We start from the raw sequence: 26,843 nt of genomic DNA on the forward strand, positions 1-26,843 counted from the left end.
ATACTTCACAGATTGAGAAAAAAAAATAAATCTATGGTTTGTCTGGAACAAGAAAAGAGCCACAATAGCCAAAGCAATCTTACACTGATCTGAGCAAATTTGGAGGCATCAAATTACCAGACTTCAAATCTGCTACAAGGCTGTACTAACTAAAACAGCATCGTATTGGCACAGAAGTAGAGACATGAACAGATGGAATAGGACAGAGAATTCAGATATAAAACTGTCCTTTTTCTTCTACCTGTTTTCCCTGTCATTCCAGCGTTCTCCTCTACCTGTTTCCTACTCTGACTATGGAGGAGGTATTCTTACTTTGGGGAGATATATGGCTAGAATAGTATTTCCGATTAAAGTTTTTTGTTCTTATGATTATTACTATCTAAGCACAAAGACTTAAGAATTGTACTCTTTAATATTCACTTCCCTTATTTAAGCATGAAGGAAACACTAGTCTGAATTGTACCAGAGTTATTCAAGAAATCCAGATATACATGAATTTAGTTAGTTTTACATTTACATTGCTCATTTTTATAGTAATAGCATGTTTCTCATCAGCTTTTGACATTAGAAATTAAGAGCTATGCGTTACAAGCTAGGCAAGAAAGTAAACATTAATGAGTTCTTTTCTCAGTCCCAGAGTAAACATGAACTCTCAGATTGAATGCTGTATATAACAAAAGACATGGCTGCCACTGAAAGTATTTATGATAAAGTAAAAGGCTCGATTCTGCTTTATCCTCTGTCAACACTCATACCATAGCTGATATAGAATTTCTTGATAGAGCATGCCTTTGAAGAAGTGAATGAAAGCTAAATAAATCAAATGAATTTGATAGTTTTAGAGATAATAAAATTAGGTTAAATGTGAGTAAACAAGACTGAGTACAAGTTCTTAAAGCACATATTAATGCACATATGAAACAAACATTTGCACAGATTGACATTGCTAGACATATAGGAACCCCTTGTTGGATTTAAGAAAGGGTTTAGTTTTCTGTTTTTTACAGTGGCAGAGGTTGGGAATGTCAGGACAGGAAGAAAGTGCCTGAGGTAAGCAGGCTATTCCTATTCCTTCATGCCTGCAGACCCCCTGAAGGGTGTGGCACCCAGTGGAGAGTGGATGCAGAGAGGAGCCCTCTTTGTGAGGAGGAGATTGGTATCTTGGCAGCTTTAATCAAGATCCCTGTGACCTATGCCCTGGGCAAACTAGTAGTTTTCACACATTTTCCTACATAATTCTCTCAGTAGGCCTCTGAGAAAAAAGCAATTTATTTTTTATTTTAAAGATGGGAAAGTGGGTAAGTAACTTGCCCAGGTAAGTATCTGAACCAGGAGTCCACCCAGACTACTGTCCCCAGAGCCAAAGACCTTTACACACCTGGGTGTGTCTGGCGGGCATGTACGTGATGACGTACTTACTGTATCCCAGGAAGTGAAGTGCAGGTGATGGTTTTGCCGCCGTTTGGTAAAATGTTGTTTACTTGCTTATCCTCCCACAACTTGGCCTTTTTACTATTTCATTTAAGTAGGTTATTCTGAGGAAATAAAATGCTAAGATATGTTATAGCCAAACAATATGGAAGACTTCTTTGAAATTAGCCTTTGACACCACTGACCACGTCCTCCTTGAAAAGCTCCTCTCCTGCCATGTTTCATTATCGGGGAATATTTGAGCTAAACATCATCGCTGGGTAGCTTTGTTGGGTGTCACAAAGAACAATGCCACACAGCCAGAGTTTAATGACTAAGTCCCACACACTCTCACTGGAGAAAATGGGGTCCAGCCATGAGTGGGCACTACCTGGTCATTATGGCTCCTCAGATCCTGGTTGCACTAACCTGAATTGCAGGCTCTTTTGAATCTGCCCCACAAGTGCAAGCTTCAGGGGTCAGCCAGAGATTTGGGCAGAATGTGCACACTGTTTGCGGTTCCCACTATCAGGTTTTCTCCCTTCTCGGATCCCCTCTCACTTTCCAGCTGCTGTGGGTACCTCTATCTTGGTTCTCTAGTTGTCCAAGCCAGCAAAAGTACAGGTTTCTCTCTAAATTTTAGTCACCCCTCCCACTACTGTGGCACCTGCCTTCAGGCTAAGTGCTCTAGGAATGTAAAACTCACCCGGTGCTATGCCATTCCTGTCCTACAGGTGTCAGACTTATACCTCCACTTGTACCTTGTTTTGATTCCTCTTCAGTGCCTTCTGGTAGGTTTATTTTGGTTTGTTTCTCCAGAGTGCACAGTTGTTACCTGTGTGCGTGTGTTGGAGGGAAGAGGCAGGGTCATCCACTTTTAGAATTGAAACCTCAAAGAGCTTTTTATGTATCAATACTTGTGCTCTTAACTCTCAAATCTCTTAACTTTCATGTTAAAATTAGACACAGGTGATACCAAAACCATTCTTACACTAGGATATCGTAATAGTGTATCTTACTGTTGACATTTCTTACTTCTGCCTATTTTGTTCATGCTGTCGTTTTCTACTAAAATCCTTCACTTTTTCAATTGTAGTTTAATAGTGATTTATTGAGTGCTTACTATATGCAAGACACTATGCTCTATCTGTTGAAATCTTATTAATTCCAAATATAAATCAAATGCCAGTGCCTCCAAGATCACACCCCTCCCTACTGCTGGATAGATGTGATTTACTTTCTTCTGAATGCCTTAGGTAATTTTTTCCACCCTTATGACATTTTATTCCTTACTATGCTTGCTTTTATCCCCACTGCGAGAGGTCTCATTTCTGTTAGACTATAAACTTCATTTGCAAGGGCAGGTCTCACTCATGTTTGTGTCCATCCACGCTACCTTAAACATGCTTTTTAAAGTCAGGAACTGAAAAGAAACATGAAGGTGTTTGCATTAGGAAGGAAAAGAAAAAATTGTATGGTATCAGCTTCCTCTCTCTAGTCTTAATAGTAGAGTGGGACTCCAAGTAATAAAATATTGTTTACTTCTAGGGAACATTTAATAACGATAAATCATCTCCTCCTTCCTCTTCTTCGGCCTCTGTCTGTTCATCCTCTTCCCATTGATCTCTCGTCCTTCTTTTCCTCCTACTTCCCTTTCCACTTCATCTTGCCCTCCCATCCCCTCTTCTCTGTTTTTCTCACTGTTTAATTATGATCAAATTCTAACTGTTTTGTATGCGTATTCTCAACTTTAAAATGGGAAAATGTGTGTGTTGGTGTGCAACACTTTTTTGCTTTAAGTTGTTATAGTCAAAAAGGAAGCCTTTCTTCCAGTTTTAAAAATTTACTACCAAAACTCAATTAAACAGACCAATGATGTCCCAAAAATGGATAGGACAACTCAAATATTTGATTTGTCCTTCATTGAGCTTCTTTCATTTATAAAATATTATCATAAAATGTAGTCTGAATTCTCAATAACAAAAGACATCTATAAATATTTTTTCTCTTTGAGGCATCGTAAGGAACATATTGTAAAATGGAAATTGTAGAAATAAGGTGAAAATGAATTCAACTATTTTTGCTAATCGTTCTACCCCTTTGTTAGAGTCACATGGGAAGACATCTGCAAAGAGAAGACGTGTCCTCAACTCAGTGTGTTGTTGGAGGTCTGGCACTGACCAGGACAACTCACTTGCTTCACTGCCAACACCCCCTCCCGTGGCAGTGCAACTCCTTGGACTCGCTGTGGAAAGAAACTGTGAGAATGACACACAGGAGGTTGCCGATGTCCCCTGTGTCAATACAGGAAAGACAGCTGGCCAGGGAAGGAGAAGCATGGCCTCTATTTTAAAGATGGCTGTCGATATCCTCAAGAAGCCCAATGATTTAAAGAAAAATGACTGTGACTTGGAGCACTGTGATGAAGAAAGTGCTCAAATAGGACATCCACTTGAGACCAGACTTTTTGGAGTATCCCTGAAACACATTTGCAAAAACGACAATCTGCCAAAACCCATCATGGTAAGGCTTATTTTGTCCTCCAAACTAATGGGAAAGGGGGTGTGGGAAGGGAGAGCTCTAGGAGATAGATCTGTCCCCAAATGGAAAAACTATAGACACCCCTGGTTTCTTCAAACTATAAAAACCTGACATAGTATTGCAGAATCAGAAGGAAGACTTAGTAAGAAGAGATAATCTAGTCTACTGATTACAAGGAAGAGCCACATAAGCCTGCTCTGATAAATTAGGGTTTTCTCTGTAGACAGAGAATCTTCATTATCCTTCAGAAATCCTTTCTTGAACTCTGCATTGTTCTGAAAGTATTCCTTTATCACTTTAGTATAAGAGACTAACAAATCTTATATTTAAGTTTTAAGATTTATTTTATTTGTAGTTAAAGTGTTTAAGCATAAAGACATAGTCTCTGGCATTTATTCTTCTTTTGCATATACAATGGGTCAGATCAAATCCACTGAGTTTGCATTCTCTGCAACTGATATATCATCACTTCTAAGCAGAATCTATCAGTATCCTCTAAGCACTATGGTACACGTATGGCATTTCATGCTATGCTGTGCACCTGAGAGTGCCGGGCACCAGGCCAGCCACTAGGGGTCATCCTTCACAACAAATTTCAGGGGCAGTTAATATCATATCTCTTCTTGACAATTTTTTTTAAAGCCTCAGGACTTTATTCAAGGTTACAAAGTAAATATATGGCATAACTAGGTTTCAAATCCCATGGATTGCATTGTCTCCAAAACCCATCCTCTTCTTGTACTGCAAGCAGAGGTTGTAAAAATAGAAAAAAAAAAAGCAAAATTAGAAAACACTTAAAATACTCTGTTAGCAACTTTTCAGAATACAGTGCATTCTTGTGAACTGTAGTTTCCTTGGTATACAGTAGATCACCCCAATTTAATTCTCCTCTAACTGAAATTTTGTATCCTTTCACCAAAATCTCCCCAACCCCACCAACACCTCTACACCTTGGGAACCACCATTCTGCTCTCCGTAAAAATTGGCTTTAATCTTTCTAGCCATCCATCCAGCTCCAACCCTTCAGTGCTTCTGCACTAGCACATCCCAGCCTCTGGCAGCCAGAGAGGGCAAGTACATGTTCCCTTGTTTGTATGTGTGAAGTGCCATTTTGTTTTTTTCCCTTTGCTTTCCCATAGGATATTCTGTTATTTCTCAATGAAAAAGGCCCTGTGAAGGAAGGCATCTTCTTTGTGCCAGCAGACAGGGAGCACTGCCTAGAACTGAAAGAGAAACTTGAATCTGGAGTACCAGTCCAACTGTACTGGGAAAACGCCTTTGTCCTGGCGTCCATCCTAATGGTAGGCAAAGTTCTTCCTTTACCCACAGCACGTGTAGCTCTGAAGCAAGATAATTTTTTTTAATTGTGAACATTATTTCTGTCTACAATGACCTATAACGGATTTAGAATTGAAATAGTGTTAAAAAACATTTTGCAAATCAACACTGGACTTTAAAAGCCACCACCACTGATATGACATATCAGATATGCTCTTTCAATAGTTTTCCTCACACGCTAATCTCATCTTCACTTCTGAAACTCCATGTGAGAGATAATATTTAATTAAAATTTCAAATAATCAAAGCACACACACTCTCAGAGCTGTTTACCAAAACAAACCTCCTGCTTACGATGATTTCCTCATTGTCTCACTACCTTCTTAATGAAGGCAATGTTTTCAAAAACAAACATTTATTAAACTTCTGAAAATAATTACAGAAGTTTACGATTATAAAATACATTTGCCTTACAACTAAAACAAAAATTTGCTGAGATTGCTGAAAATTCCTTTTGTTTACATAATCATCGTGCCACAGATACTCCTTCCCTTGTCCCCTAACTCCTTTTAATTTAAAAGCTGAGGAGGAATGAATTTGACATCTAGGTTTTCTTTTACCTTTAACACTTTTCACTTTCTTTATAGTTCTTATGCTTCAACCACGGTTCCTTAAGCGCCACCTACCCTTACAAGGTTGTAGAACTCTAAAATGTTTTCTACCCCACATTCTTGGAAATGCCCTACAGTTTTGGAAAAGCTAGAGTCATAACCAGCTTTAAGCAGAGGTTTTGACCCTGGAAATTGCTTCTGCAGAACTGCCTTAGGCTCTCATCTCCCAAAGGATTGGAATAGACCAGAGCCAGGTGTAGAGACAGGGCCCTAACCTTCATCTCAGGGCCTGAAGCATAAAAACCAAATGAATAAAAACATGATGACAGTGAATCTTGCATTCCTCTACTCCAGCTGAGTGGCCAGCAGGCTATAGAAGCTTACTTCATGACTTTATGTACAATCACGTGTTTCTTGGTACATGGTCCATGTCTGTTCTTCAACAAACCCTGCTATAGAATTTTGCAATGCAATGTCACTCAAGAAAGTGGGAGAGTTTGAGCTAGGATCATCTAACCTGTTTTGCACAGGGTTTGTATTTATTCTGCAATCCTGGAATACAATAAATATATACATGCTATAGTATTAAATTATATATGCCAGGAGATATATGTATGATGGATCTTTTATTTTTCATATGATGAGTTTTTCTTCCATCTCTTAATTTAAGAAGCTAAAGCCTGTCTCAGAAAAGGTTTCCTTACTCTGCTAGTCTTCGTGGCACTACACTCCTCCAAATTTTATGCTTAATTTTTGAGGCTACCACAAAGAAGCATTGTTTTAGAAGAGCCACATTCTGTTTCAAATTATAGAAATATTATTTGTCTGGAAACAGAAGATGAAAAATGGTCCCAATGATTGAAGAGTCTGGTTAATGGGTTCCAAGTAATTGAAGTTTTGTCATATAACTGTGTTTTACTCCCATTTCTTCCAGTGGTTACAGGAAGGAACGTATTTTTTTACCAAAACTTTGTGAACTTCTGTTTGTTTTCTTTTTTGTTGTTGTTTATTTCTTATTGTCAAGTCTGTTTTGAAATGGTACTTAAGATTTCCTTCAATTTTTCACTTATGTTGGTTTTGCTTACATATAAGTTTAATTCTTCAACGTGTAATTGGACAAAAATTGCTTGAGACACCGTAACTTTGATGCCTCTGACCTTTGAGGAAAAGTTCATATTTAATTCTGTGGAATCTCAACTCAAATGAATTTGGGAGTTCTGCTGATGGCCTAGGCTCTGTTTTGGAGGGGAAGAGACTTTCAATGAAGTACTGTGAGTTGGTGACAATAATTCAGAACCACACTTCTCACGGCCTATTCATCTGTGTTGGTGGTTGTATTTCATAACCTGTTATTCCAGCTGTGGAAAGTTCACTGAGTTGTTACTAAGTTATCTTTCCAGTGTAGCTTTAAGATTGAATGATGTTTTTCTTCAAGACAGATCAGAAGTATGTTTTCCACTGAGATTTTAAAGGAGCTATTATCACTATCTGATTTTGAAATAACAGATTTTTGCCTCTTCTAAATCTGACTTTTAAAGTGGGTGCAACAGCTAAACTTAGTTTGGAATTATAAAACCTCAATAGCTTTGCCCTAGGACAGGTAACTTTTGTGATGATGAACCTGATTCACAGCTATGCAGGTACATTTCTACTAGAAGATATGATAGAACAGAGAAAGACTTTGAATCAATCATCTTCCTCCTCATTAACTACCCTAAAAAGAAACAAAGTGTGGTAAGAGAGTGACATGATGAGAAAGAGGTTCTTAAAATTACCTTAGAAACTCGCTTATAGTTGATTGGCTTTCTCTTGTCCCACATTAATGTTTGACCATATGGCACTAGCTGTAGCTTAATGATGTCCTCTGGTATGGATGTGACCTTGGCTGGTATTGTGTGCAAAAATGATGAAGGACTGTCCCTAGCCTGGAGGCATTCATAAGCAAGTGGGAAAGATGCCCATGTAATCAGCTAACTGTAACAATAAATTATCATAGTTTTCATATTAGTGAAATGAACATGATACATAAGGAACAAGTTGTTTGTTGCCGTCTATAAAGAATATAAAGTTATTGTTTCCATGTTCCAGCAAAAGTTAAAATTATGCAGTTGTAGACTTTCACCTTTCTATATGTCGTAAGCAGGAAATTGCAAGAAGGCAGCCAACTAGAGGTATAGTGCTTTGATGTGAAATTGAGTTTCCTTTGCCTAATGTTTGCTTAGTGGGAGAGCAGAGTAAAAGCCATACCAAAAGCTACAGTGAGAGGTGGCCTAGCATCAGCTTTCTAGGACTAGGAACAAATTCAGTTTACTCTTAAGTTTTTGTAAACAAAAGCAAAACAGCCAATGCCCTGGGTCATATCCTGGTTTGTGTCATGGTTTGGTTTCAACACACCCAGCCTCACCAGTAGTCTCAACAGAATAGGGTCTCCAAGAAAGGATAATGTACTGTGGAACGTTACTTACTGTATGTCAGACATGGTGGTACTGCCCCAAGCCCCCAGATCTCAGCTTGTACCCAGAATACTTTATCTTCCCAAATATATGACAACCCTTCTATATGGAATACTGGGAAAAATTCTAAGTAGCTCTCGATGCAATTGTGCACCAATAGCATTGGAATATAAATTTCTAAGTTTAATTCACTTCTGTCTCCCTAGAACCTCAATAAATGCTTGGTACCTATGAATAAGCACTTATACAGTGATTGAATGAATGATTATGAGATGATGAGCCTCACAGATACCTGGGTGCATTTCCTTGAGCTGGCCATTTAAAGGAAGGGGAAAAGAGGACATAGAATGGCTTTCTGCCAGACCCGGTCATGTTATACTAGTTTCTTAAAGTGTTTGCAAACAGGAGGTCTCATCCAAGTGGGTTGTCCTTTATCTTTCCCACCATAATCCAGACTTTGATTACCCCAATGGCTTTTGTTAAAAAAAAAATTAAAGCTTGTGTTTCTTTGTCCCCAGTCTGTGGTGAATTGGCACAGAGCTCTGTGAAGTTCATGGAAGGGAGGACTTAAGTGAACTTTTCAACAACATATTTTCCTTCTGGTTTCTCTAATACATACTTGGCATGAGAATAATGATTTAAAATATTTGCTTTTTCATCTATGTAAGGATTTTCTAAAAGAAATTCCTGGAAGTATTTTGTCGTCCGATCTTTATGATGAGTGGGTCAGTGTCATGGATAACAGAAAGGATAAAGATAAAATACATAAAATTCAAAGGTAATTATTCTATGTTTTTATGCCTCCAAAAACCTTTCTGAAAACTTTAAAAACTAAAAGTTTGTCTGTTAAAAATCAAAGTCATATGCATAGAGATGAGTTTAAAAATGGATTTATGCTAGCTCGACACAGTTATTGTTTTCTTCCTAATCCTATTAACATGGAATACTTGAACATTGTACACCTTCTGTATATCTGAATTAATAGGAGGTGTAAATCAATAGTTCCCTAGCTAATACTGTAGGCCCAGTCTACAGTTTATGATCTTAATTATGGTAAATATTTAAGTAACCAGATAACTCCTCATATAATTCCTTCAGGAACTGAAATCATACAGAGAAAAGGACCCATTTCCTCTACTCAAGCAATTCAGTGTGATAGAGTAAGGATAGATAAACCAAGAATTACCATAATGATGCAGTAGAATCATTGCTATAAAAGAGATATCTAGAGAGTCCTGTGGGAGCACAGCAGAGAATCAGTTAACTCCTTGAGAAGTGTCAAGGGCAAGGGGAGTTGCAAAGTCAGTCTGATTACACAGTATGCACTGTTTCTACTCATGCACAGGGACAATGTTTGGAGAACTCATCACCCCCATGCCTGGGTATTTCTTGCATTATAATAGACTAGGAAAGAAATGTCCATTAACAAAAAGAAAGGCTCTGACTTCCATAGAAACTCAAGGATCCAAAAATCATTTATTTGCATATGCTTGCTTAGTACAGTTATTTTCTTAAGCAACTTTTACATGTGAATTATCTACATATTGCTATTGATAAACATCATTTATATGTGTAACATACTATACGTGTGGAATATACCAGAAACTAAACCAGGTGACATACTACCTCCACTTTCATTAGAGTTTGGTGGAAGCTATTCAGATAGCATCAAAGTTTATATTTATTTGTTTGCTCATTGTCCAAAACATTATCTATCTATCTATCCATCCTATAAGTTGTTAAAGGGTGTTTCTTGTAAAAAGGTAATATTGTGACTGTCATGCAAGTATAAAATAAACACATATGAAAGATTTTCTTTAAATTGTGAATAAGGGAACCAAGAGGATGTTACAGCCATCTTTGTAGATTTCAAATTACCACAACTTTTGTGTTCAACCAAGGTGAGCCAAAAATACTGAAAATGAATGTACAAAAAGATACAAAACTGGCCTTTTCTACCAGGGCAAGGGTGCAGATAAATAGGTTGTCTCTCCACCAGCCAGAATATTCAAGTCTTTAGCCAAGTGTTATGTACACTGCCATCAGTTATCTACAACTTACACAATTGTAAAATAGCCCTTGTGAAAAGGCTTAGGGACCCCATGATAACGCAGAAGCATTTTCTAGATGTCTTATTTTCCATTGAATACACCCAGCAATCTTTTGGTCTATTTCAAAGTCCTTCACAATTTATCCTTACAAAAACTGTACTCCTTGTCAGTCTATTACAGTGAAGAAAAGCTTTTCTGCTATTTGTGCATCAGGAGTCACACTACCTTGTTATCACCAGGTTGCAGATTCATATAGAAAACAGCAGCAATCATGCATATCAGCTTATACGTGTTTTCTGGTTAGTAGTAATAGTAATTTTTGGTGAATAATCATTTAAAAATCCCTTATCAATTACTAAATGAGAACAGTGGAAAACATACTACTATAAGTTTGACTTATATGTGAAAAGTGATCCCAATGAGTCAAGATTTGGGACAAAATCAACCTGAGAAGATGGTGGAGCAGAGCATAAAGTCTCAGAAAGAACCTGGAAGTCTTTATAGCTGAGGTTTGAGTTCTCACCAAGAGACAACATTCCTGAGTTGCTACGTGGAAATAAAGGAGAACTTTACAATTTAATTGCTGTTTAATTTTATCAGAAAAGTTTTTGTGGACTTTGGTTTAGATTATTCTGAATTGTTAGAGGATTTGCCTAAGTTTAAACACATTCTACCAGTTTCAGGGAAATATTTCAGAAAGATTTTTATTTTTTAATGGCATTTTTCCTGCATTCTTTCACATTTTCATTGGGTTGTGAAGACAGTGTAGAAATATAGAAAAAGTAAATCCCAAGTGCTTATGTTTTCCTATTCAGGCATCCTCACTTTGCTTGGTACATGTTAATTGAAGCTCTTGTATCTGAGTTGGGTTCTTAATTTGCCCTCTTGCTTATGCAAAGTTAGAGTTGCCTTACTTTACAAGTTAAAAAAAAAAAAAAAGTCTTGTATAAAGAGTGCATTTTTCTGTCTTTAGGCTCTTAGAGAAACTTCCAAGAGCAAATGTCGTGCTTTTAAACTATTTATTTGCCTTGCTATACAATATTGAGAAAAATTCTGCATCAAATCAGATGGATTCATCGAACCTGGCGGCATGTGTGGCTCCCACGATTCTTTGGCCTGCTACTTCCTGTGGCCCAGAATCAGAAAATCAATTGGCAAGAAAGGTAAGGAATGGTTTTTTGTCTGCTCTGGGGGACTGCATCACCATTTTGAAAATGGAATTTGAGATATTAATTCTGATAGACCATTTCTTAACTAGCTTAAATACACTTCTAAATTAGAGTTTACTAAGTATGGGATGTTTCATTCTATCCTGGTAGACTATACAAAAGTGATTTGTCAAGAAGAAAAGTGATAACAATTGATTTACTTCTCCTTTCGCTTTAAAGAGGATAAACAGTATGACTAACTTAAACTGCAGAGTGATAAGAAAGCAGCTGGTATGATTGTAAACTTTAAATGAGGCAAAACCAACCAAAAGGACACTGGAGTTAGGCAAGCCAAGGTGCAATTCTCAGCCCCACCACTTGCCGGATGCATAATCTTGGGCAAATTCAGTGACACTGACCCACAGTGTCCTCATCTAAAAATGTGGAAGTGGTAATAACACAATAGTCACTTCAAAACTTCACTCCTATAGTGCCTGGCAGACAATGGCGTGTTTGAAGATATGATATACATTCAGATATGAAGTGGGATTTATAGACATGATATCTGAGAACTGGCACCTCATTTTGTCTATTTTTATATAGGTTATGCTGCTCTTTCAATTCATGCTTCAGAAATGTCAAACAGTATTTGGAGAAGAAATCACGTCCCTGTACGGAGAATCTTCAGGGGTGCAGTGTGCTAGAAAAAATGCCTCAGGTATTGCCAATAATTGGATTGTTTTTTGTGAAAAATAGACATATGTCTGTGAAGATGCTGGGGCAATGGTTTTCCTGGAGCCCCTGGCAGCTGAGGTGAAGGGAGCCTCTGTCCTGGGTCAGTAGAGCCCAGGGCTTCTGATCCTCTCCTAAAAGGCCTGATAATGGGTCACGGCACCATCATATTGTGGTAGGGCTGAGAAATGTATATAATGAAGTTATTGGTGACAGCATGCAATGGTATGATGGTTTGAACCGTTTTTTTTTAATAAAACGTTATGAGGATCCCTAATATATACAGTAGGATGTGCTATGGTTGAAACTGGAATAAAAAACCCAGAAGTAGTAGAGGCAGGCCTATCTTTTCCCCCCTTGCTTTCCGTCCTTTTACTGGTCCCTGAGGTATTTTTCAGAATTCTAATGTGTTATGAGATGGTTTCTAAACAACTCACACCATTTGGGGTAGAGAGATGCTAAATTCAAAGACAAACAACCTTCTAGAATATGAATTCCTGTACCACCAGCTACTAGTTGTGTTTTCTTGGGCCAATTATTCTACAACTCTGAAAATTAATATTTTCATTTATGAAATGTGGATAAAAATTTCTTTGTGGTTATTATAAATATTAAATAAAATAATGGGTATTTCAGAACTTTGTAAAGGAGAAATTGATAAGGTTAGTGAATGGTTTCCCCAAGACTAGGTTAATTATGTATAACAACCAGTAATCCATGTTAGAAGGCAGAGTCTTTTTCAGAATCTAGGCATATCTGGCATTAATTCCTTCCTATTTTTCACCATTTCTTGGCCTTATGACATGTTCATTGCTTTGAGAAAATCTTACTTAAGGAAAGCCCATTCATCAGGACCTGAGATAAATCTAGTATACCCCAATAGGTGTTTCTTCTCGTATTCTGTATGAACATTTGGAAAGAGGGTAAAAGATCCTTTCCTTCTTCAGAGGGTATTCAAGAAAGGAATTTGAATACTCAACATGAAAAGAGAATTAAACTAAGCACCATAATTTGTTTCTAAAGCAGTATGGGCTGTACTTATGCTCAGTAAAAGTGTTAATGATGGTTTGATTTTGTCACAGATATTTCTCACTTTGAACTGAGTGACTCCTCCTCAGTAGAGAGCCTGGAATGTGAACTAAATGAGGATGTTTATGCTCCATTCCCCGATGTGGCTAAGGACCTTGGGCACTGGAAGACAAGCATACAGTCCATGTTAATGGACATCGATAACCTTAACCCAGAGCAGCTGGCATACCTTTTATCACTCAATGACTTCCTCCTGGAGCATTCTGAATAGGAAGTTGCTCCAATGGATGAGGCTGTTAAAGCCACACCACATTTTCATTCTCACAAATATTTTGAGCTTGACAACACAGGTGTTATTATTATCTCCATTTTACGGCATGAAGACTAAGACTCAAAGTGTTAAAGTAACTTGTCCAAGGACACTTAAAAAGTGAATGGCAGAATGAAGACTCTCAGGCTGGTTTTCTGACTCTGGACCTGCGCTCTCTTGAGGACAAGGTAGTGCTCAAGATGGAGGGATGGGACTTTTACCGTGGACCTTCTGCTTCTCCTTTATTTTCTTCATCCTCCCCCATCCTCTCCTGCTCTCCCCACCCCACCTGGCACTTCTTCCTCTTGGCTGAATTATTGTGTCTTCAAATGCCTGCACTGGATTAACCCTCATCTTATTGTTCTCAGAGTTGTTGAAAAAGTGGAAGAAGTGCATCTCCATGGCTTCAAATGGAATTCTGTTACTGCTATAGCATAAGGTGCTGTAAAGAGAAGGACGTCTGGCCAGCTCCTGAGGCAGGTCTCTTACAGGCAAAGCAGAGGTACGTGTGCTGTGTCACTTCTAAACCCTGCCCATTGGGCTTAGACCTGGAAACAGACCCTGGCTGTGAACAGGCAGCATGTGAATCAGAAGAGAATTTAGGTGGGGGAACCCACGGAGTAGTGACTGTGCTGTGATTCTGTGTTGGAAAAGCTGGACTTGGCTTTGTCTTGCTTCACACAACCAGGGAAAAGTACTCGGTCCAAGCTGTCATTGTGTGTTCTTGGCTTCTCTGTTTACTAAAAGAGTTTCATATCCAAAACCCAACCCTAGGTGGATTCTGATTTCTTTTAAGTCTTCTCTGTTTCCCTCCAAAATTTCTGCAAGGTATCCATGTATTCTCTAGTTATCATTTATTTTAGCTCCTTTTCTGAATGTGTGACAAAACTGATGCCTATTCTGGATTTCACTTATATGCTTGGCTTTCCCTACAGTGCCTCCAGGGAGCAAAGTGACGACGAGGGCATCCGACGTGGGAACCTGTGATAGGCATGCGAAACTCAAACTAAGGTCATGGCCACTGACATGGCATTGAGAGGATTGTGAAGGGGGTTTTCAAAGGCCTGTCCCAGGGGTCAAGGGCCATTTTGTTTATTCCCTGCTCTCCAGGGGCCCTGATGATTTGTTCTAAATCAAATTGATTTAAATGAATAAGTAACCAGTCAGAAACAATGTTTTCAATCATTGAATTTGTAATTTTTTTTTTTGGTTAAGAATATTGTCTATACCTTTACAAAAATAATTATCCAACCTGAGAGAATAGCATTACAATCATCATTATATTTTTTTGTTAGTTCACATAGGGTAGAAGGGGAAATAATAGTGTAACTGGCTCCATAAGATAGAAAATGTTTTCTGAATAATATTTTTAGTATCCTCATATTTCAAATGCGTTTTCAATGTGCACATTGTGGCTGGGGCTGGCAGCCGTTAGTAACCCTGATAGTAAGATTTATCTCAGCCCTGGTAACTAAGCAGCTACAGTCTCAAAATAGGCAGAAAATAGGCAGAGATATATTCTCTTTTGAGTTTCTTTACCAGGAATGGTGGAACCTTCTACAAAGCCTCACACTGCCTGTTTGGAGAAGAAAAGGTAAGTAATACTCCATCACAGACCGTGCCCAAAGACCCACTGGCCTGTGCAAAAGGCTGAGAGAATAGCCAATATTAACCCCTAGCTTACTACGATACTAAAATCCCCACCCTGGGAGGTGCTTATCTGCCATTTTTGGATCATGGGACATAGGCACTCGCATGATTTCTCACTGCACTTGCATGCCTTGCACTCCACCCCAGACATGCACTGATGCTCACACCCCTGCTGCATTATTCATTTCACTTCTAGAAAAAACATGTTGGTTGAGGAGGTTCATTGAGGCGGTTCATAACCCCCTCCCAGTTGACATGTCTACTGAAATAAATCCTTTCCTCCTTAACAATCCTTGCTATCTCATTAACTGGCTTATGTTGTGGCAGGCAACATTGACACCCCCCTCATGGGTTTGTTACCCACTTGGGGACTCATCCAGGATCCGTTCCTCGTGGATTAGTGGCCAAGGAGTGGGGAGAGATTTTAAAGCCTCCATAGCAGCTGCGTGGCTGAGTTTCTGCCAGAGGTTGGTTTTGGTTGGGTTTCTCCCACTGATTTCCCTGTTGCCAGCCCCAAATGCATCCCTGATTGTCAGGGGTGAATGGACCTTTGACTTTTGGATTTGGCCTTTGCATGTGGACAGGTGAGAGCTCTTTGCAGGTACTGCACTTCACAGAAACTCATCTCTCCCTCTGGGGAGGTTCTCTGGAATTCCCGTTTGGGTGGGGAGCCTCGGCCATTTGGGAGAGTAGGACCTAAATCCTCTCTCCATTTGGGAGATTCCTGCAGAGTTCCTGTTTGGGCTCCAGGCCTCAACCACTCGGCAGGGTAGGACCTGTGACTGTTTGTATCGGGCACTCCTTAGGCTTATTTGTTGGAACTGCAGTCCATCTGGTGTGTGTTTGTGTGTGTGATATGGGAAATAAGAATTCCATCCTCAAATGTAAAAGTTGTGGCCTGGGAATCCTCTGTCCCTGCCATTTGAGCTTTCATGCCATTTGGACCTAGAACAGGTTGTTTGTGGTAACAGTTTGAGATAAGATTCTTGAAAACTTCTCTCCAGTCTCCCTCTATAAATATTTGTTTGAAAGTACTGTATTGTTTTGGCTTTTGTTTTGTCTGATGTGTTTTTTCCAGGCTTCTGTTTGAAACCTTTTAAATTTTACTTTGTAATTGAATGTTTATCTATATTAGTATGTGACATAGAAATGTACTGTCTATGAGAAAGTTTAAAGAGATGCCAAGTTCTCTGGGACTCCACCTGGTCTCCACATATTATGTTCTGTTCTTGTGCACATGTTTGAACTGATGGGCAAATTACATCAAGAAGATTTCAGAGCTCAAATGGTCAATCTGGCACTGTGGAGTTAAAATGCAAAGTTTCTTAAATTGTCTGTCTTTTCCCTGCTGAAGCCGTGATGTCTAAGTTACAGGTGTTGAGATGGAGCTCACTGAACTATATTATCACAAACGCAAGGCCAGCTGGGAACAGCCAGTTCCTCGTTTGAAACTGAAGGGGGGGAAAAAAAAGGTTAAAGAGGCCTTTTTAGAAAAACTCAAACTGCCACGAAAGCTGCTTTACCCAAAATTTTAGTCCATAGTTTTCACGACATTGCCTTTGGGGCAACTAAAGTTTGGTCATGTGAACAAGTCCCAACTTTGTCGAAAACAATTTGATCCAACCATCTTTTACAAACTGGTATGAATATGGCTATGAGCCTGTAAAGAAAAAATGGTGTATTTCTGTGATACTGCTTGGCCCCAGTACTCTCATAGGTCTGGGTAAATATGGCCCCTGGATGGCTCATTGAGCTACAGTCCTATTCTCCAATTAGATTTGTTTTGTCACTTTGCCGGGAAATGGGGAAATCCCTTATGTACAGTCTGTTATGCTTCTGTATCAAAACAAGACAGATCCAATTAAATGTAAGATTCTAATACAGAGGACAGAAGCCTTCAAGAAGGTTGGGGAAGCAGCAGCCAGATCTAAACCGTGTCTGGCCAGCAGAAGAAAATGCCATGTTGAAGTAGACCTTTGGGTGGCTGCAGCAGTGGCTCCAGCTGTGCCTGTGCTGGCTCAGGCTCAAGCTGTGGCTGATGCGCCGGCTGCAGCTTTGGCCACAGCGGTGGCTCTGGCTGCAGCTCTGGTTTCTTTTGGAGACCCCTCTCCTAACACTCCTGGCCCCTTTATGGCTCTAGCCCTTGTTCTTCCTTACCCTACACTCTGCTGGCACCTCCAGCCATCTATTCTTCACTTCCTTCCTTCTCTTGAGAATAGTCATGGGAAACATGGGGACATGGTCTCTCCTTCACACACCCAGCAGGGCACACAATTTGGTTGCCGTCCTCCCTCCTTCCCAGCAGCGCAATTTCCTTTGAGACAGGTCCCTATACGAACAGTAAATGAGAATGGACAACCAGCTGGATTAATGTTGGTTTATAACCCATTTACCACTTCTGATGTGTATAATTGGAAAGAAAATAACCCCGCCTACAGGGGCAATCCAAAGCCTATAATTGATCTGTTTGAATCTATTTTCACCACGCATCACCCTGTATGGGCAGCTGTCTAGAGCCTGCTTAGCACACTGTTAGCTGCTGGCAACATACTGCTAATCTACTGTTAACCTGCAAGGAGCACTGCATTGTCCTGGAAAAGGCTCAAGTTGAAGCTGACCAAGTGCATGCCAACGACCCAAATACCCACGTGAGAACTAGAGCTAATTTAGCCATCCCAGCAACATGACCCCAACTGGAACCCAAACAACAGAGAAGAAGGTAACAGCCCACATTTTTGAGACTGCATCCTGGTTGGGCTTAGGAAAGTGTTCCCAAAACAAAAATCCGGAACAAGGTTCGAGAAATAAGACATCAACAGATGAAAATCCATCAGCCTTCCTCGAAAGGATTGTGAAGGCATGTCAGAAATATACTGATATAAATCCAGAAAGTCCTGATAATGCGAAGCTAATTAACATGACCTATGTTGGCCAGAACATGCCCGACATCCAAGAAAAGTTACGGAAGTTAAAGGGGGTTCTCACTTTGTCCATCTCTCATTTGGTTGATATGATTATAAGGTACTTATAAACCATGAACAGACAAAACAACAGCAAAAGAGAAAATTTGGAAAATGGCCAAGTAAAGGTGACCTCCTGGCTTCCTGCTCCCAGAGAAAGAGGTGTAGAACTTGGTCTGCTACGCACGAATGGATCGCTCCCCCACAAGTAGAGCCTTGTGAAATGTCAGAGAAATAGCATGGGACACACAACACAGGGAAAAAAGAGTGAACGGGAGATAGGATCACGAAGTCTGGAAAGTGCAAGTTAAACAATGGAGAATAGAGTCTGCGATGGCTGCACCTGCCTGGTGAGCGAGTGCAGTGGGATCTGACCCAAGGAGAATGTCCTGCTTCCCCAATGACTTCCACACCCACTCAGACAGGGACCTGCCTGAAGTAGGTGCAAAATCGTGGCAGGAGACATTGGGCTCTGTGGAGAGGACAATAGCGGGAAGCATCTTGAACTCCCTGGAGCTCTGTGCTAGGACTGTACTGGGCGGGGGAGGGACTAGTGTGAGCTACCGCTGGAGGTAGTTAGGAGACAGGCACCTTGCCTCTGGCGGTCAGCAGGACCAGAACAACGTAGGTGAACACTAAAAAGGGGACTCTATACTGGAAAATGCTGCAGGCAAAGGCTGGCTCAGGGTGGGTCAGAAAGAACAAGACCTCCTGCCAGACAGTCGTGAGATTGCAGGAGGGTGACACAAAAGAGACAAGGGGCATCCTGATGACTCAGCTCCCCAATCCCGCACCTGCCAACTCCTGAACAGTCGCCCCCCCCCAATTCTAGTGCTCTGCGTGTGAGCAGCTGCAATTTTGGGGGTCCACAACCCCGATGCTGGGGTGCTCTACTGTGTTGGGCAGTTCTTTGTAGGTTCTGGTTGTTAGCCCTTTATCAGTTGTATAATTTGTGAATATTTTCTCCCATTCTCTAGGTTGTCTATTTGCTCTGTTGATTATTTCCTTAGCTGTGTAGAACCTTTTTAGTTTAACCAAGTCCCATTTATTTATTTGTGTTGTTGCTGCAATTGACATCGGGGTCTTACTTACAAATTCTTTGCCTAGGCTTGTATCCAGAAGAGTGTTTCCTACATTTCCCTCTAGAATTATTATGGTTTCATGCCTTAAATATAAGTCTTTATCCATCTTGAATTAATTTTTGTGATTCGTGAGAGATATGGATCCTGTTTCATTCTTCTGCATGTGGCTATCCAATTTTCCCAGCACCATTGAATGAATAGGGCTTCTTTTCCTCAGTGTGTATTGCTGTGTGCTCTGTGAAAGATCAGCATTATTTCTTTTCCATATTTTCACTTTTATAGCTCTTTTTTCTCTGCTTTCCCAATTATGTTATAATAGATTTAAAATCCTTGGATTCTAATCTGGGATATGCCATGAGCTCTATATGGGAATTTGAACAGGTATTTAACTTCCATGAAACATGATTTATTCATCTACTATAAAATGAAAATATTAACATCTATTTTATAGAATTGCATTGAGGATTAACTAGGAAATTGTTGTAAAACTGCTATGTAGCTATAAATGTGCCTGCCCTCACCTTTTGCTTCATGCTTTCTCTATTTTCTTTTTCCTTTCTTTTTGGCTTTTCCTCATCTTTCTTAGTCCTCAACTCTTCCACTCTCTTTTTCATTTCCTCTTCTCCCTCTGATGACAGTAAAATAAAATCTGCTAATACCAGTCAAGTTGACAAGATTTGGTCCTCACCCCAGGAGATCCCACTTCCTTCTGAGGGTATTTGCTGTTCCTACACAATCAACATTATCCTTTCATCAGCAGGATCTGTGATTGCTTTTTTCTTTGTGAATGTACTGGTAGAAAGCAGTGAAATTTGATCCCTTGGATCATCAACGTACTGTCATTTCCCTGCTTTTCTGGATAGCATCTAACTTCTATGGAGACAAAGAATCACAGGTTGGTCACAGAGTTCATTCTGCGGGGCATCCCCCCCACAGAGGGGCAGGAAACTGTGCTCTTTGCTGTGTTCTTGATCTTCTACCTCTGCACTCTGCTGGGAAATCCTCTCATCCTCTTAGCTGTGATGTCTGACTCCCATCTACACACCCTATGTCTTTCTTTCTTTGTAATCTCTCCATGCTAAACACTGGTTTCTCTTCTGTGAGCACTCTAAAGGTGCTGGCCAACTTGCTGGTGAGAAGCTGAGTCATTTCCCTGGGTGGTTGCATATGCCAGGTCTTTTTCTACCACTTCCTGGCCAGCACTGAGTGCCTGCTCTACCCAGTAATGGCCTGTGATGGGTTTGCTGCCATCTGCTACCCACTGTGCTACACCATCATCGTGAACTGCTGGGTGTGTGCCCTGTTGGCTGCCGGTACCTGGTTCACTAGCTCCTTTCATGCTACAATTCTCACCACATTGACCTTCCAACTGCCATATTGTAAACGCTAATGAAATTTAGTATTTATTTGTGACATTTTCACTTTAGTCAAATTGGCATGTGGTAACACCCTTATCATTGAAACGGTGAGCTTCATCAGCATTGGCCTCATGCCCATGACCTGCTTCCTCCTCTTCCTTGCCTCATATGTCCACATTGTCATTACAATCCTGAAGATGCACTCTGTTGCAGGGAAACACAAGGTGGTGTCTACCTGTGTTTTCCTCCTCTCAGTGGTCACACTGTTCTTTGGGCCCTTTGCCCTCATCTATACCCAGTCATCTTTGAGTGAAGTGCCAGTAACCCCAGTGCAGATCTTTGGCAATGCAGCCACCCCCATGCTGAACCCCACAATCCACACGGTGAGGAACAAAGATGTGAAGGGAGCCCTGAAGAAACTGGCTGGGGCCCAGATTGTTTCAGAAGGAGGTCACTAGTCCACTTGTGGATGAAGCTAATATTTTTTTCTTTTTATTTGTGCATAAACTAATTTTTTAAAACATCTATCCATGCAAGTTGTAAGCATCTTTTGGGCATAAAAACAGCTTGGAAACAATTCTAATGGATACAAACCTGTGGCATCTTCCTCATCTGCTGGAAAAGAGATCAGACCTCTGAAGGTCCAGATAATAACTATTTAATGTGTTGCGGGTCATATCATCTGTCACAAATTCTCAACTCTACTGTTGTAGCATGAAAAGAGCCACAGAAAAATCTATAAACAAATGGGTGGATCCTTGTTCTAATAAAACTTTATTTACAAAAACAGGTGGTGGGCAGAATTTGCCCCGCAGGCCATAATTTGCTGACCCCTGTCATAAAGGCTAGCTGAATTTAAAACACTCTTTTCACTGCTATGTTGATAATGGCTTAAGAGAGGACTCTGATGTGGGCTGCATCCCACCAGGACATGAGTTGAATTATGAATCAGGCATAGGTGGAGAAGTGGTGGATGTTGAGGGACACATGAGTGTGCCCTAAGGAGAACTCCATAGAACCCCAAGTGCACACAATGAGAACTGCTCCTTGCTGCAGGCCCATCTGCCTGGGATCCATGCTAATGCCCAGAAATGTACTCATTCCTCGGATTTTTGTAACTGAGATGGCTTGTGCCCAATTTTCTTAGGTATGAAGGTAAATGACCACTACTCTTGCTCCTAAGTACAACTTCTTTCACCTCAGAAGTTACTGGCACAAGAACAGAGACACAAGACCCATGGATCAGAAGAGAGAACACAGATATAAAACCATCCTCATATAGCCATCAGATCTTTGACCAAGCAGACAAAAACATACACTGGGGAAAAGAATCCGTATTCAATAAATGGTTCTGGGAATATTGGAGAGCCACATGCAGAAGACTTATTAAGGATCCACACCTCTCACCACTCACAAAAATTAATTTGTGATGGATACCAGGCTTAAACCTAAGGCATGAAACAATAAGAACAATAAGAATTCTGCAGGAAAATGTTAGAAAAACTCTTATAGATATCAGCCTAGGCAAAGAATTTATGAAGAAGACCCCAAAGGCAATTATAACAACAACAAAAATAAGTATATGGGCTCTGATCAAATTAAAAAACTTCTGCACAGCCAAGGAAATTATCACGAGAGCAAACAGAAAACCTACAGAATGGGAGAAAATATTTGCATGGTACATATCCAATCAAGGCCTAATAAGCAGAATTGATAAAGAACTCAAGCAAAACAAGAAAAAAAAAAAATTCAAACAACCCCACTAAAATTTGGGTAAAAGTCATGAGCAGAAAATTTTTTGAAAAAGAAAGACTAATGGTCAACAAACATATGAAAAAATGCTCAACATTTCTAATCATCAAGGAAATGCAAATCAAAACCACAATGTGGTATATCACCTAGTGAGAATGGCTTTTATCGAAAACTCCCAAAACAACAGATGTTGGCATAGATGCGGAGAGAAAGGAGCACTTGTACACTGTTGGTGGGCCTGCAAATTAGTGTAACCTCTATGGAAAGCAGTACGGAAATGCCCCAAAGAACTAAAAGTAGAACTACCATTTGATCCAGTAACCCCACTATTGGGCATTTACGCAAAGGAAAAAAGTCATTTTATAAAAAATCACTTGCACTAGAATGTTTATTGCAGCAAAGTTCACAATCGCAAGGATGTGAAATCAACCCAAGTACTCATCAATACATGAATGGATTAATAAATTTGGTATATGTATACCATGGAACACTACTCAACTACAAAAAACAATGGTGCTACTTTCTGTAAGGAACATAAAGTTATTGATTTGGATTCCCAGGAAAAGTTAAAATTATACAGTTGCAGACTTTAATCTGTCTCTATGTTACAAGCAGGAAATTGCAAGAAGGTAGAAAACCATAAGCAGAGTGCTTAAACATGAAATTCAGTTTACTCTGAATAAAGTTTGCTGAGTTGGAGATCAGACTACAAGCTTGGTGCTGTTAATGCCATGCCAAAAGCAAGAGAGAGTTGGCCTAGAATCAACTGTCTAGGACCAAGACCAAATTATTTTACTTTTAAGCTCTCTGTAAATAAAAACCAAAAAAGAAACTCTCTTGGTCATCTCCTGTTTGTGTCATGGTTTGGTTTCAGCACACCCAGCTTCACCTGTATTCTCAGCAGAATAGGGCCTCCAAGAAAGGATAATGTACTGTGGACACATTACTTGGTGTACATCAGGCATGGGGGTGTTGCCCCAATCTCCTAGATTCCAGCTGTCACCTGGAATGCTTTTTCTCACCAAATAGATGAGAACCCTCCTATATGGAATGCAGGGAAAACCCTAAGTAGCTCTTGATGCAATTGTGCACCAAGAGCACTGGAATAAAAATTTCTAAGTTTATTCACTTCTCTCTCCCTAGCACCTCAAGCAGTGCTTGACACCTATGAATAAGCACATATGGAATGGTGGAATGCATGATGACCAGATTATGAGCCTCACAGAAATCCTGACATATTTCCTTGAACTAGATGTTTAAGGGAAGGGGAAAAGAGGATTTAGAATGGTTTCCTGCCACACTCTGTCATGTTGTACTAGTTTGCACACTAGTACTAAAATGTGTGCAAACAGGAGGTTCCACCCAGATAGGTTGTCCTTTATCTTTCCCACCATAATCCATACTTTGGTTATCCCAATGGCTTTTGTTAGAAAAAAATCAAAGCATTTGTTTCTTTGTCGGTAAAGTATTGGCACAGTGCCCTGTGTAGTTCATGGAAGGGAGGACTTAACTGAACTTTTCAACAAGATATTTTCTTTCTGGCTTCTCTAATATATAAGTGGCATGAAAATAAGTATTTGAAATATTTTTTTTTGTATTTATGAAAGATTTTCTGGAAAATATTCCAGGAGGCATTTTCTTCATAAGATCTCTATGATTACTGGTCTGTCTGATGGATGAAGGAAATGATGAGGATAAGATCAATAAAATTCAAGGTAACTATTCTAATTGTTTCATATCTCAAAAATCCTTTTTAGAAACATTAAAAACTATAAGTTTGTGTATTAAAAACAAAATCATATTCATCAGGATGATTTTAAAAAGAGATTTATGCTAGGCGATCATTGTTATTGTTTTCTTCCTAATCCTATTAACATGGAATACTTGAACATTGTATATATTCCATACATCTGGATTGATATAAGCTGTCATCGATATTTCTCTAGAACTTATGATCGTAATTTTTGGTAAATATTTAAGTAACCAGACAACTCCTTATATAATTCACTCAGGAACTGAAGTCATACAGAGAAAATAACCTATTGTCTGTTCTCAAGGAATTCAGTTTGGTAAAGATAGATAAACCAAGAGTTACAATAATAATGCTGTATAACTCATGCTATAAAAGAAATATTTAGAGAGTACTGCGGTAGTACAGCAGAGAATCAGTTAACTCCTTGAGAAGTGTCAAGTCAAAAGGGGGTTGCAAAGTCTCAGTCTGATCAAAGGGCATGCACTGTTTGTATGCATGCAGAGGGAAATTGCTGGAAGAACTCACTCACTACCTGCATTCCTGAATATTTCCTGCATGATAAGAAAATACGAAAGAAATGTCCATCAACAAAAAGCCATACTTTGAATTCTGTGAAAACTCAAGCATCCCAGTATCATTCATTTGCATATGCTTGTTTATACAGCTTTTTGTTTCTCGAGCAACTTTCAAATATGAATTATCTACATACTGCTATTGATAGACATCCTTTATATGTGGAACATAATACGGCTGTTGACGATGCCAGAAACTAAAGCATGACATAATACTACCTCCACTTGCATTGAAATTTGGTGGGAGCCATTCAGATACCATCAAATTCTTTATTTGTTCAGTGTCCAAAATATTTTATATCTATATTTGCATATTTATATATAAATCTATTTATGTATATCATATTTATATATATCACATAAGCTGTTAAAGGCTGATTTTTTAAAAGATAATATTATGACTATCATGCAAATATAAAATGAACACATGTGAAAGATTTTATTTAAATTATTAACTAATAAACAAACCAGCAAGATGTTACAACCATCTTTGTATATTTCAAATTACCACGATTCATGTGTTCTATGAAGTTGAACCAGAAATACTGAAACAAAGTTACAAAAAGATGCAAAACTGATCTTTTGTACTAGACAAGAGTGCATATAAATGTGTGTGTCTCCACAAGACAAAATTTTCAAGCCTTCACCCAAGTATCGTGTATACTGCTATCCGTTATCTACAACTTACACAGTTGTAAAATAGCCCTTGTTGGGAAAAGACTTAGGGACCCTATAGAATCCCAGAAGCATTTGCTAGATGCCTTATTTTCCATTGAATACGCCCAGTTATCTTTTTGTCTATTTCAAAGTCCTTCATAAGTTATCCTGACAAAAGCTATATTCACTGTCTGTCTATTATACTGAAGAAAGGCTTTTCTGCTACTTGTGCAACAGGAGTCAGACTACCTTGTTTTCTCCAGGTTGCAGATTCTTATAGAAAAAAGCAGCAATCATGAATATCAGCTTATATATGTTTTCCGGATAGTAGCAATAATAATTTTTGGTGAATGACCATTTAAAAATCCCTTAGCAATTACCAAATGAGAACAGTAGAAAATACAATACTATAAGGTTGACTTATATGTGTGAGACCAATGAGGCAAGATTTGGGACAAAATCAACCTTAGAAGATGCTGGAGCAGAGCAGAAACTCTCACAGTGGACCTGGAAATCTTTATAGCTGAGGTTTAGGTTCTCACCAAGAGACAACATTCCTGAGTTGCTACATGGAAATGAAAAAGCACTATAAATATAATTGCTGCTTAATTTTATTAGAAAGGTTTTGGTTGAGATTATTCTGAAATGTTATAGGATTTGCCTTAGTTTATTGTACTAGTTTCAGGGAAATATTTCAGGCAGGTTTTTATTTTTTTAATGAGACTTTTTCTGGCCTCTAAATACATTTTCATTGTGTTGTGAAGACAGTGTGAAAATATACAAAAAAGTAAATCCCCAGGGCTTCTTTTCTCCTTCTCTACAGGCAGCCCTCACTTTGCTGCGTACACATTACCTGAAGCTTCTCTGTCTGAGCTGGTTCTTGACTTTGCCCTCCTCCTCATGCAAAGTTGGGTTTGCCTGTCTTTACAAGTGTTTAGATAAAATGTCTTGCTTAGAGAGGCATTTTTTGTCTTTAGGCTATTAGAGCAGCTTCCAAGTGCCAATGTTGTTCTTCTAGAATACCTATTTGTATTATCACACAGCATTGAGGAACATTCCCCATCCACTCAGATGGATGCATTTAATTTAGCAGTATGTATCGCTCCACGTGTTCTTTGGCCTCAAACTTCCTGCAGCCCAGAACTAGAAAATGAATTTACAGAAAAAGATAATGAACTTTGTCTTTGTATGCCCTGGGGGTCTGAAACACCATTTTGAAAATGAAACTTGAGGTATTAATCCTGAAAGATAATTTTTTAAATAACTTAAGTACACCTCCTTATAAATTTGAATTTACTAATTATGCGGTGTTTTATTCTATCCTGGTAGACTATAGGAAAGTGATCTGTCAGGCAGAGAAGCAGTAACAATTGATTTACTTCTCTTTTCACTTTAAGGGGGATGAACACTATGACTGGCTTCAGCCACAGAGTGAGAAGACAGCAGCTGATAAGATTCTAAAATTTCAATGAGGTAAAACGAACAAACAAAAAAGA

General features: G+C 39.3%; 1 pseudogene; it reads left to right on the top strand.

The window, feature by feature from the left end:
• Nucleotides 1–20,330: 20,330 nt before the first annotated feature.
• On the top strand, nt 20,331–21,071 carry LOC138384753 (olfactory receptor 10D3-like; annotated as a pseudogene).
• Nucleotides 21,072–26,843: the final 5,772 nt, after the last annotated feature.

The sequence above is a fragment of the Eulemur rufifrons genome, chromosome 6, assembly GCF_041146395.1.
Source record: "Eulemur rufifrons isolate Redbay chromosome 6, OSU_ERuf_1, whole genome shotgun sequence".
NCBI classification, from domain to species: domain Eukaryota; kingdom Metazoa; phylum Chordata; class Mammalia; order Primates; family Lemuridae; genus Eulemur; species Eulemur rufifrons.